The sequence below is a fragment of the Lithobates pipiens genome, unplaced genomic scaffold (genome assembly GCF_037356315.1).
Source record: "Lithobates pipiens isolate NorthernLeopardFrog02 unplaced genomic scaffold, aLitPip1_a1.2 Scaffold_16, whole genome shotgun sequence".
Taxonomy (NCBI): domain Eukaryota; kingdom Metazoa; phylum Chordata; class Amphibia; order Anura; family Ranidae; genus Lithobates; species Lithobates pipiens.
This window is the reverse complement of record NW_027507748.1, coordinates 23771270-23785114: the sequence shown is the minus strand read 5'-3', so window position 1 is coordinate 23785114 and position 13845 is coordinate 23771270.

Below are 13845 nucleotides of genomic sequence, written 5' to 3'. Positions count from 1 at the left end.
TAACAAAGCACAGGCTCATGAAAATATTGTATCAACATACAGAGTGGTCCTGTGGATACTAGAAGAGTAGGGATGAGCTTGGTGTTCGAGTCGAACATACGTTTGACTCGAACATCGGCTGTTCGCACGTTCGGCGAATAACGAACGTTACGGGCCGTTCACGCCAAATTCGTGTGGCGCTCACGACCCACAATGCACTGCGCCATCGCAGTGCATTGCTGGCTCATGATTGGCCAAGCATGCACTGTGACCCCGCATGCTTGGCCAATCACAGCGCCGGCAGCAAGGAGAGCCATGATTGGCCACAGGCAGGGTGCCTGTGGCCAATCATAGCTCAGGCTGTGTAGTACACGCCCCACACTATATAAGGCCGCCAGCACGACGTGTTGGCGTCTGTAGGAGTTAGTGGGTGTTCTCTGTGTACCTTCAACACAGTATACACCGTTCATTATCGGCCGATTTTGCATTCTTGCTCTTCTGTAATTGAGCTTTTAGCAATCTGCAGGAGTTTGTGGGTCCGCAGTATACACCATTATCCACCTATATAGCTAGCTATATTGCTCTTCTGTAATTAAGATTTCAGTCAGCTATAGGAGTTTGTGGGTGTTGTCTGCGTGCCCTGACCACAGTATACACCATTATCCACCTATATAGCTAGCTATATTTCTCTTCTGTAATTGAGCTTTCAGTCAGCTATAGGAGTTTGTGGGTGTTGTCTGTGTGCCCTGATCGCAGTATACACCATTATCCACCTATATAGCTAGCTATATTGCTCTTCTGTAATTCAGCTTTCAGTCAGCTGTAGGAGTTTGTGGGTGTTGTTTGCGTGCCCTGACCGCAGTATACACCATTATCCACCTATATAGCTCTTCTCTAATTGAGCCATCTGCCATCTGCAGGAGTTAGTTGGTGTTGTGTGCCTCCAGCACAGCACAGTATACACCGGTATCTACCCTTTAATTCCTGTTGTTCTATAATAAAGGCATCTGCAGGAGTTAGTGGGTGTTGTGTGCCTCCAGCACAATATACACTACCCAATTGCTGGTTTTCCCATCTCCCTTCAGGCCATTACCATGTCTGGAAGGCCAACAAGGAGAGGCAGACAGGCACCTGAGGAGTCCCCTGAACTCTTTCAGCAGAGTGTTGGGTACATGCTCCAGGAGGATGCCCAGTGTTTTGTAGGCTCTGATGATGATACTCAGCTAGAGGAAGGCAGTAGCGTTAGCACATAGAGAGGGGATGCTCAAGAAGGACAGCGATCTGGCAGTCATGTTCCACAAGCTGCAGCATACTGCCAGGTTTGCTCCAGCGATGAAGAGGGAGGGGATGATGAGGGCACTGACTCCACGTGGGTACCTTGTAGGAGAGAGGAGGAGGCACATCTCCAATGAGGCAGGATGCCTCCGGGGGCCAGCTTAGGGGCAGCACACCAACTGAATCACACCGCAGAGCTCAGCCTGTGCAGGGCGCTGCCTCTGCGCGTTATTCTAAAAGTTCTTTGGTGTGGGCCTTTTTTGAGATGAGTGCATCAGATCACACCGCTGCTATTTGCAACATATGTCTCAAGCGTATCTCACGTGGCCAAAACATCAGCCGCTTGGGCACCACATGCTTGACCAGACATATGTTGACCTGCCATGCAGCTCGTTGGCAAGCGTACCTCAAAGACCCACACCAAAGAAAAAAGTGGACCTCTCCTTGCTCCTCATCAGCTGGGATCTCCAACCACACTAGACCTTCAGTCCTCTCTGAAACCTGCTCTGAGAGGAATGAAGGTGTAGAATTAGGTGTATCACAGCCAAGTGCTTCAGGGCACTCTGCTAGCAGTACACCCACGTCCGATTATAGCAGGCAAATTTCCCTGCCCCAGCTGCTGGACCGTCGAAAGAAGTTCACTCCCAGCCATCCACATGCCCATCGGTTGAATGCTATCTTGGCTAAATTGCTAGCACTCCAACTGCTGCCTTTTCAGTTGGTAGACTCGGCCCCCTTCCCTGAGTTTGTACAATGTGCGGATCCTCAGTGGCAGGTCCCCAAACGCCACTTTTTCTCAAACTTTTTCTCAAACGCCACTTTTTCTGGCTCTCTACTGGCATGTGGAAGGCAATGTCCTTGCCTCGCTGGACAGGGCAGTCAGTGGTAAGAGGCATATTACCGCCGACTCATGGTCCAGCAGCCATGGTCAGGGACGTTACCTGTCTTTCACGGCCCATTGGGTCACTCTTCTGGCAGCTGGGAAGGATGCAGGACAAGGTGCAGTAGTGTTGGAGGTTGTTCCGCCACCACGCCTCCAAAATGCTACTACTGGTTGTGACACACCTCTCCTCCACCCCCTCCTCTTCTTCCTCCATGGCCTCTTCCAGTGCTCTGTCCTCAGAACCAGCCGTGCTCCGTAGGCGTTCAAGGGACTACACAAGTACGCAGGCAAAACGATGCCATGCCGTGCTTGCGCTGGTTTGTTTGGGGGACAGGAGCCACACTGGGTCAGATATTTTGTCAGCTCTGCAGGGGCAGGCCGTGAGAGGTGGTTGACGCCACGCCAGCTTAAGCCAGGATTGGTGGTTTGCGACAATGGCACCAACCTCCTCTCTGCCCTCCGACAGGGACAACTGACCCATGTGCCCTGTGTGGCTCACGTCCTTAACCTGGTGGTGCAGCGGTTCTTGGGCAGGTACCCGGGCTTACAGGATGTCCTGAAGCAGGCCAGGAAAGTCTATATGTATTTCCGGCGATCATTTAATGCCTGTGCTCGGCTGGCTGAGCTCCAAAAGGAGTTGAACCTACCCAAGAACCGCCTTATATGTGACATGCCCACCAGGTGGAACTCAACGTTGGCCATGCTGCAGTGGCTGCACATGCAGCAGAGGGCCATCAATGAGTACCTGTGCGACTACGGCACCAGGACAGGGTCAGGAGAGCTTGTTTTTTTCTCACCACGCCAGTGGGGCATGATCAGGGATGCATGCACTGTCCTGTCACCGTTTGAGGAGGCCACAAGGATGGTGAGCAGTGACAGTGCATGCATCAGTGACATTGTACCTCTTGTCCACCTGTTGGAGCATACGCTGCATTGAATAATGGACAGGGCACTTGAGGCAGAACAGAGGCAGGAAGAGGAGGACTTCCTTGCCTCTCAAGGCCCCCTTTATCCAGACAGTGTTCCTGCTGTGCCACCCATCACACAGGACGAGGAGGAGGAGGAGGAGGATGATTGTGTCAGCATGGAGGCACTCAGCATCTGCAGCAGCAGCAGTCTTGTAGGGATGATTTACAGTCCCAAGAAACCCGAGGACTTGTACGTGGCTGGGAGGAGGTAGCTGCGGATCATGTTGTCCTTAGTGACCCAGAGGTCTCCGGACCGAATGCCTCAGCTAACCTATGCTGCATGGTCTCCCTGATCCTGCAAAGCCTGCGGAAGGATCCTCGTATTCTTCGGATCAAGGAGAGGGACCATTACTGGCTGGCCACTATCCTCGATCCACGGTACAAGGGTAAGGTTGCCGACCTTGTCTTGCCGTCGCAGAGGGAGCAGAGGATAAGACATCCCCGGGAGGCCTTGCAGAAAGGTCTGTGCAACGCGTTCCCAGAGACTGGGAGGTTTTAATCTCCTGGTCCTGGACAACGTGTTGCTGAGGCATCGGTCAGAAGGAGCGGTGGAGAAGGTGACCGTCTGACCGATGCGTTCAGACAATTTTTTAGTCCGCAGCCCCAAGGTATGATCGGTTCCAGCAACCATCGCCAGCGTCTGATTTACATGGTGCAGGAATACCTAGGGACAAGGTCAGACTTGGACATCTTTCCCACCGAAAATCCTCTGGCTTACTGGGTCTTGAGGATGGATCACTGGCCAGAGCTTGCACAGTATGCAATTGAGCTACTGGCCTGTCCTGCATCCAGCGTTCTTTTGGAACGCACCTTCAGTGCTGCTGGTGGCTTTGTTACCGATCACAGGGTGTGCCTGTCCACCGACTCGGTTGATCGACTGACCTTCATAAAGATGAATCAGTCTTGGATCACCCACAGCTACCAAGCACCTGAAGCTGATGTAACCGAATATTTTTTTTTTTTAATATCACATCCCTTCAAGACTGCCTATGCTGATGCTGAGTGACTGTCCTGTTATGTTGATTGTCTATCCTTTTCCTCCTCCGCTGATATGTTGAAAGAAAATTTTTGGTTCTGGGTGATGCCACCAGCCCAATTTTTCTGCCCCTGTTTAACAGGGGGGTTTAATTACAATTTTTGATGCAATGCTTTGCAACAGGGCTCATTCCTGCACTACAACTAGAGTATATGGGAGAGGTTGCAGTGTCGTGGCACCAGCACCAGTGCCTAAGGCCCAATTTTTCTGCACCTGTTTAACAGGAGCGTTTAATTACAATTTGTGATGCAATGCTTTGCAGCAGGGCTCATTCCTGCACTACAACTAGAGTATATGGGAGAGGTTGCAGGGTCGTGGCACCAGCACCAGTGCCTAAGGCCCAATTTTTCAGCCCCTGTTTAACAGGGGCATGTAATTACAATTCTTGATATATTTCACAGCAGGGCTGTGCCCACTGAGAGTAACTGTGAAGACTTATAGTGTTGTGGCACCAGCACCAGCATCACTACCACCAAAGGCCCAATTTTTCTACCACTGTTCAACAATGGCATGTAATTACAATTCTTGATATAATCGTTCACAGCAGGGCACTCCAGCGCCCACCAAGAGTCACTTTGAGGGCTTACAATGTTGTGGCAACACCAACACCTTGTTCCGCCATTGCCATTTCTGCAGAGCATATAGGGCAGGCTCCTACTTTCAAACATCCAACTTACAAACGTCTCCTACTTGCAAACGGAAGGAGACAACAGGAAGTGAGATGAAAATAGACAGATGACAAAACAAATTATACAGGGGTGATAACCCTTCCCTATATTTTCCAAAAAGCTTAAAAATTGATTTTTTGACTGGAGCTACACTTTAAAAATGTACCAGTTCAAAATTACTAACAGATTCTACTTAACACAACAAACCTACACAGTCCCTGTCTTGTTTGCACCACCTGTATACTGCTGTTCTGAGTATATAGGGCCTGGGGGCCCCACACCTTTCCTTTTTATAATATGGCTACAGGGTTCCCCTTAATATCCGTACAAGACCCAAAGGGGCTGGTAATGGGCAGGGGGGCTACCCATGCCATTTTTCTCAATAATTTTCATCCATATTACTGGAACCAGATATTACATTAAAACCGCAAGCAGTTTTAAATGACTTTTTTTCCGTTAAATGTAATTTTGTGCAGGGACTGTTCTAAACATGGGAAACACGTGGCACTTCACAGGCATACTATAGACACCCCCCAGGCATGATATTTAAAGGAATATTTCACTTTTTTTTTCACTTTAATTGTCATTAAAATCAGTGCTCCCGAAAAAACATCAGTTTTTCAAAACATTTTAGGCATTGACCCATATCCCCTGGGGCAGAAGCCAGGTCCCCAAACCCTTTTTAGGACAATATCTTGCATATTAGCCATTAAAATTAGCACTTTTTATTTTGAACGTTCGAGTCCCATAGACTTCAATGGGGTTCTAAAGTTCGTACGAATTTGGGGTCCGTTCGAAAGTTCTGGTGCGAACCGAACCGGGGGGGGGGGGGGGTGTTCGGCTCATCCCTATAGAAGAGTAAACAGTGCCACGTCCGAATAGATTGAGGAGAAAAAAAATGGAAGAGAGGCTTGGACTTTTTAGGCCCAACCAAACAATTTAGACAAAAATATATTTTTATTGTAGACATCTATATTTTAAAATCCACATTCATAAATTAAATATAAGTGTAGCACCCTCTTACCAAAGGTAGATGCTAGAATAGAATTTTTGCTAAAGCTTAGGAAGTACAGGTAAATTTAGGCAGGCTTATGCTGCGTGCTGGGCCTGTCTGTTTTGATTCTGGGACTGGGATTGTTCGGTGTAGTGGTGGGTGTGGTCACCTGCACTTTGATTCAGAGACGCCTCCCCTGATTCCAGAAAGATGGTTCTGGAATGGGGGTTGGACCTGAAGCCTGAGTGACAGGCAGCTCATGTGAGGAGCCCTGACCAATTACCCTTCAGTGTTGGCAGGGGGCAGGCCTTATCTGCATTAACTGCTTCCCGACTGGCACACGACGATGTACGTCGGCAGAATGGCACGGGCAGGCAAATTGGCATACAGGTACGTCCATTTAAAATTGCCCCCATGCCATCACCTGCATGAGAGCATGTCGGTCGGGACCCCCGTGAATCCAACCAGGGGTCTCGCGGACTCGAACGCCGTGAGGATCCCAGAGATCATCTCATGGGGAGGGAGAACGGGGAGATGCCGATGTAAACAGCATCTCCCCGTTCTGCCTAGCAACAGGTGACACTGATCTCTGCTCCCTGTGATTGGAGCAGAGATGAGTGTTTTGTATATCACAGCCACGCCCCCTACAGTTATAAACACTCCCCTAGGACATACTTAACACCTACACTGCCACCTCCTGGGTAACCCCTTCACTGCCAGTGTAATTTACACAGGAATCAGTGCATTTGTATAGCATTGATTGCTGTATAAATGATAATGGTCCAAAAATGTCCGACTTATCCACCATAATGTCGCAGTCACAATAAAAATCGCTGATCGCCGCCATTACTAGTAAAAACAAAAAAAAATTATTAATAAAAATGCCATAAAACTATCCCCTATTTTGTAAACGCTATGACTTTTGCGCTAACCAATCAATAATCACTTATTGAGATTTAATTTACCATAAATATGTAGAAGAATACGTATCGGCCTAAACTGAGGGAAAACATTTTTTTTTTTTTTTTCAAATAACAGTTTATTTATTTTTCGTGGTCGTTTAACAAAAGTAATAGTACAGGCATACAGCAATAGCAGTATGGCTCCCAAAATATAAGGGGCCCAGTGTAGATAGACAGTGCAGAATAACACAGTATTGGGAGGTGCAGCAAGATCAGGCAGTCCGACCGAGGGTGCACAGCGTGACAAAAGACACCAAAAGTCAGTTATCCGTGCTGGGAACCAAGAGGCCACCCAGGGTCTGCCGCCTAGCTTATATGCCAGATTTAAAACAGAACAAGGACCATCAGCAGTATTAACAAAAAGAGTGGAAGAGAGAAGAAGAGAGAGAAGTAAAGAAAAAGAAAGAGAAAAAGAAAAGGAAAAAGAACACCAGCGGTCTACATCACCATATCCATACCGGTTCGCCATCAATCCTCCAGCAGCCGCCATCTCCCCCAGACCAGGTCATGCTCCTCAAGCCTATCCCTCGCCCTGGCAGTCATTTTCTCCATGAGCTCAATATCCTTGATCCTGGAGTATAAGGCCTCCCTAGACGGGGGCAATGGATTTTTCCAGTTTAGGGCTATCAGGCAGCGGGCCGCTGTCAGGACATGCCTAAGGAGCTTCCGACCCGGCCTTGCCAGTGCGGGTTGGGACAGGCCTAGTAAGAAAAATAAAAAATATTTTTTTTTTTTTAAATATATTTTTTGGAGATATTTTTTATAACAAAAAGTAGAAAATAATGTGTTTTTTTCAAAATTGTTGCTTTTTTTTGTTTATAGTGCAATAAATAAAAACGCATAGGTGATCAAATACCACCAAAAGAAAGCTCTATTTGTGGGGGAAAAAAAGACATCAATTTTGTTTGGGAGCCACGTCGCACGGCTGCGCAATTGTCAGTTAAAGCGTCGCGGTGCCGAATCGCAAAAAGTGCTCTGGTCTTAAGCCAGCAAAATGGTCCGGGCTTACGTGGTTAAATTAGCCTCAAAACCTGTGTAATTCATATGTGTTCAGATTTAACTGGACGAGGTGGCAACCCTTGTCACATGCTGCCAGGGGGAGTTCTGAAGTGCAGGAAAAGACAACATGGAGTATTGACCGGCTGTTTTGGGCAACCCCATGCGGGGATGCGCCAAGCGCGGAGGAGGGATGGAGGAACCGCTAGGAGGGAGCCTTAGATAAAGATCTTTGTCTTTGGAAAGGTGTCAAGCTGCTGTGACCGGGAAACACAGGACTTGTATGCTGGAGAAGATCAGTACGGGAGAAGCTGCGGTAAAGCGGAGAGTAGATCAACGTTCTGTGACCGGGGACACAGAACCCCCAAGTAGTAAAAGTTCAGTGTGAACGGAACAGGACAGAAGTTGTTATCAAGCGCGGTGTAGAATGCTGTGGCTGGGGAACAGAGCATTGACAGTAAAGGACTGGCTGGGAACAGTAGACCGCCTATTGCCATGTGTCAGACCGTCGGGGGGGGGGGGGGGGGGGAGGTACCGTGTTATCTCTGGCCTGGTTAGCGCATTGGTAATACCTTCCAAAGACTGTATGGCTGTCTGATTCATTGATCCATCGGGGAGTAGACATGTGCGATTAGTTTTCGTACAAATCTAAAATTTGTACGAATTTCCGGAAATTCGTACAAATATGAAAAACTAATTTTTATGCATATGTATTCTGTACAAAATAGGAAATTTTGTTTATGAATTTCGGATCCAAATTCATAACGAAAATTCGTAATTGTTTACGAAAAGTTAACGAACCTAAAAGTTAAAAACATCGGGAAGTCATCACAGCACAGGGATGGTGGGAACCCCCCCATAATGATAAATTCATCATAACGAACATTCGTTATTTTAACGAAAAGTTTACGAATCTAACAAATTCGTATTTCGTACAAATCCGTATTGAATTTCGGACACGAATTATGAAATACAATTTTTTTTTAATACGGAACGGAACTAAACAAATTTTTGGACGGCGCCCATGTCTATCGGGGAGAGGCTGCGTAGGCCTCTGGTTCTTTGATTCGCTGAGGCAATACTGTTAGATGGAATTATTCAGAGTGATTCTTTCTTGTCACAATGGAAGTGAAGATTTGAAGAAGTAGAACCATATTCATCGGCATATAACACGCACCGGCATATAACACGCACCCCAAGTTTAGGAGGGAATTTTAAGGAAAAAAACTTTTAGAAGGAAAATTTAAGGAAACAAAACTTACATTTAAATGCCCATCAATGCAGCCTTATCAGTATCCATCTGCAGCCTTGTCCATCGTTGCACCCTTGTCTGTGTCATTTGCAGCCTTGTCCATCATTTGCAGCCTTGTCAGTTTCCTTTTTAAGCTTTGCCTTTTAAAAATGGCGACACCGAGATACAGAGCCGCATGTCCTGTGTATCTTGGTGACGCTCGGTAGCTCTCGGCGTCTTTCGGTCACTCTCGCCTATTCTTGGCAGCTTTTGGCCACTCTCGGCCACTCTCTGAGAGTGGCTGACAGTTGCCAAAAGCGGCCGAAAGGTGCCGAGATTGGCTGAAGGCAGGCGAAAGCTGCCGAGAATGGCGGAAAGCCGCTGAGAACTCACAATCGGCTCACAATAGGTGGGGGATCGGCGTATAACACGCACCCACGAGTTTCCCCTGATTTTAAGAGAAAAAAGTTCTTGTTATACGCCGATAAATACGGTATTTCAGTAGTTTTGCAGAAGAAGGAGACTGGGAATAATTGATGTGCATCCATTTTCAAGCCAAGGCTGTCAAGTAGTGTTTTGCAATACACCAAATGCTATGGGCATCTCATATCACCTCTTGTTCCATCCAAGTTGTATCCAAGTTGTATCCTGCAATAGGGCTGGGGGAAAAAAATCTATTTAAATCTTGAATCGAGTTGAGAGGTCAAATCGATTCAAAATTTCAGCAAATTGATTATTTATTTATTTTTTCACCAGGACCGGCGCTGACACCGCGCCAGTCCTGAGGAGCTGCGGGCAGGAGTTTTTAGGCGAGGCCGCAGCTTCTGCCTAGTCCGTGAGGATGGACGCCGCGGACTAGGCTGAAGCCACGGCCTCACCTAAAAACTCCTGCCTGCAGCTCCTTAGGACTGGCATGGTGTCCATAAAAAAAAAACAGCTCGATTCGAATCAAGTTTTTTTTTAAAAAATCGCAGATTTATTTGTTTTAGAAAATCGCCCAGCTCTATCCCGCAATAAACATAAAAATACTGCGCAAATGACTGTTCATTGTCTTAACTAATAGTATGGTATGGCAGCAGGGTGATCGGCGGATTGCTAAGTAACCGAGCGGTGAGGCCACTGCTACATAAGATAAAATGCAGCAACTGTATATAACCAATTAACAACTACATGGGAACTTGGAGATGAAAAATAAGATCATTCCATTGTGATGATGGATCCAGGAGTGAAGTTACAGAGTTGCATAGTAGGTGAGGTCAAAAAAAGACAAAAGTCCATCAAGTCCAACCTATGTGTGTGATTATATGTCCGTATTACATTGTATATCCCTGTGTGTTGCGGTCATTCAGGTGCTTATCTAATCATTTCTTGAAACTATCAATGCCGCCCGATGAGACCACCGCCTGCGGGAGGGAACTCCACATCCTTGCCGCTCCAAAAGATTTGGGATGACGCCCTTGAAGCAGCAGATGACGGAGAGCCGTGTCTCCTCGTACTGCTAGACCTAAGTGCAGCGTTTGATACAGTAGATCACAATACTCTCCTCGTCCGCCTCACAGAAGTAGCCGGAGTCCAAGACATAGATCTCCAATGGTTTGCGTCCTTCCTAGGAAATCGGTCACAGACAGTGAAACTAGGAAAATTCCTCTCCGAAACTCGGGCAGTCACCTGCGGAGTCCCTCAAGGCTCTCCTTTGTCACCCGTTCTCTTCAACATTTACATCTGCCCACTCCTCCAAATCATCAGATGCTCAGATCTCTGCTTCCACTCTTACGCTGACGACACGCAACTTTATTTCCGGATCAATGGAAAAAAAGATCACCAACAACAACTTGAAAACTGCCTCAAATCAATAGAGGACTGGATGACCACAAACTCCCTCCAGCTGAACGAATCAAAGACAGAGCTTCTTATCTTACACCCAAATCATAAGCCCGCAACCAAAACCTCCTGGTCTCCACCAACCGTCTTAGGGCAGACTATCTCCCCAAAGACCAAAGCGAAGAGTCTCGGGGTTATTTTAGACGCACAAATGTCAATGGATGCACAAATAAGATCTATAGTCAGTGGATCTCACCATCTGCTGCGCATGCTTCGCAGACTCATCCCTTTTATCCCAAAGAATGACAAAGCAGTGGTAGTTGGAACAATCATTAATTCACGTCTGGACTACGCAAACTCGTTTTTCATAGGATTACCACAATATCAACTTGCGCGATTACAACTGATTCAAAACACGGCGGCAAGGCTGATAACAGGAAAAAAACCCTGGGAATCCATCTCTCCTTCGCTGAGGAGCTTACATTAGCTTACCGTAAAAAATCGGATCACGTTCAAGACCCTTTGCCTCACCCACAAATGCGTGCATAGAGAAGCTCCTCAATACCTAGCTGAGAAAATAAATCATTACACACCAAACCGCAGTCTTCGATCAGCCAACAAAAACCTCCTCCTCGTGCCCAAAGCCCGGTATAAATCCAAGGGGGATCGGAGATTCGCTGTCCAAGGGCCTCGGCTATGGAATGCTCTACCAATCAACATCCGCCTGGAAGAAAATCACCTGGCTTTTAGTAAAAAACTCAAGACCTTCCTCTTTTAGCAGATGATCAAAGCTCGCCACAGCGCCTAGAGGCGATTCAGTTTGCATTGTGCGCTATACAAGTATTTCATTCATTCATTCATTCCAATGCCACGCACACACGATCGGACATTCCGACAACAAAATCCATGGGATTATTTTCCGACAGATGTTGGCATCCACATTGTCTTGCATACACGCGGTCACACAATGTTTTCAGAAATTCCGAACGTCAAGAACGCGGTGACGTACGACGAGCCAAGAAAATTGAAGTTCAATAGCCAGTGTGGCTCGTCTGCTTGATTCCGAGCATGCGTGGAACTTGAATGTGCGTTGGAATCGTGTACACGCGATCACAATTTCCAACCGTGTGTGCAAGGGCTTAAATGTTTATGGGGAACTGTGTCAAATGCTTTTGGAAAATCCAGATACATGGTTATATTACAGGGAGGCGATGTAGAAATGTTCTAGGCGCTTTGCACCTCACGCTTCTTCAATGACTAACAAAAATGGAGAGGAAAAATATAAATAAAATACAATATACTATATATACTGTAGTGCAGGGGTGTCCAACCAGTGGCCCGGGGGCCACGTGTGGCCTGCGAAGCCCTCTGATGTGGCCCACGACCTCTTTCTGTGGGATGGCGGATTGGCAAGCCCAGATCACGGGTTGCAGACCCGCCATCCCAGAGCATCTGTGTTGTTAATGAAGCTGGCAAAGCAAGCAGCTGTTGAGCAGAGCTGTATAAGCCGATGCTTCCTGTATAGCGCCGTCTCTTGCCACAGGCGGATTGATACCAAATGCCCTCTGCTGGGAACAGCACCCGCAGGGGATACTCACATGAACTATATAAAAGAAAAGCCAAATCACAGATAACTCCACGTCATGCTTAAACTTCCTAATAACGTTAATATGCTGGGGCATTGGTGGTCACGGCGGACCTCAGATGGTGCAATTGATTTAAATTCTTCTCAGCCCTCCTTATTCACCGTACTCTCTTTCTTTCAGCAGATCAGTGGTGATTGGAGCGCGCTACACACCTCCCTTCACTTCCTCCGTCCAGCAAACACCACACACCGCCCAGCTCTCTAGATCAATAATAGAATATGTTCCCCAGATAGCCACGTCCCCCGACATGTTTCGTCATCAGTATGACTTATTCATGGGATTGGCTATCTGGACGGGCGAACCTCCTTTTATTCCTACGACGTGCGCAGTAATGGACCAACATCCACAAACCGCGCATGCGCCAATCACATGTCCCCGTGCCACCAATGCGCCAGCATTTCCATCATAGCACATCATAAAATCTCTCCAAACCTATTTACCGCAAGTATCAACCATTGCTTACAGTAAACAATATTCCCCAATTCCCCAGCTCTACGCTGTAATGTGTCAGGCCGTCAGTGCACTGTGCTCCATATGAAATACTAAAAAGCACATAGGGTGGATATTCTCCAACCATGATGCACATCTACCTCTACCTCAATGTACCACTACACATTGAAATATTCAAAATAGTGTAGGGCTATTACATCATATCCATATGTATATTTAAAAAAATATATATAAAAAAATATTAAACAAAATCCTCCTCTTCTCAAAGTGCATCCCATACAACTGGGATGTACAAATTAATAACCTTAGCCCCTGTACACACAGTCGGAGATTCTGCCAACCAAATCCGTCGGATTGTGTCCGAAACTGTTGCATACACACGGTCGGACTAAGTTGTCGAAAAATCCGATCTTTCAGAACGTGATGACGTAATTTCGTTACGATGGGACTACATTCACGCTAGTAGCCAATAGCTTTGATGTAGGAATTTGATCTGAGCATGCGTGGCACTTGGTCCGATCAAAATTCGCTACACATGATCGGAGTATGTCCGATCGAACCAGCTGGTCGGGAAATATTTCCAACATGTTGGAAAATTGGGTCCGACGGATATTCCGACGGAAACAGTCCGATGCATACCACACACAGTCGGATAATCCGACGACACGGTCCGATAGGACACATTCCGACGGATTCTCCGACCGTGTGTACAAGGGCTTACCCAGATAACACTCTACGGTGACAACTAGCCAGAATAGAAATAAAAGTAAAAATAAAAATAAGACTAAAAATTAAAACAAAAATAAAAATTAAAACAAAAATAAAAAATAATAAAAAAATAAAAAATAAAAAATAAAATAAATAAATATAAAAATAAAAGTAAAATAAAAAAATAAAAAATAACAATAAAATGCAAATAAAGATAAATGAAATCAA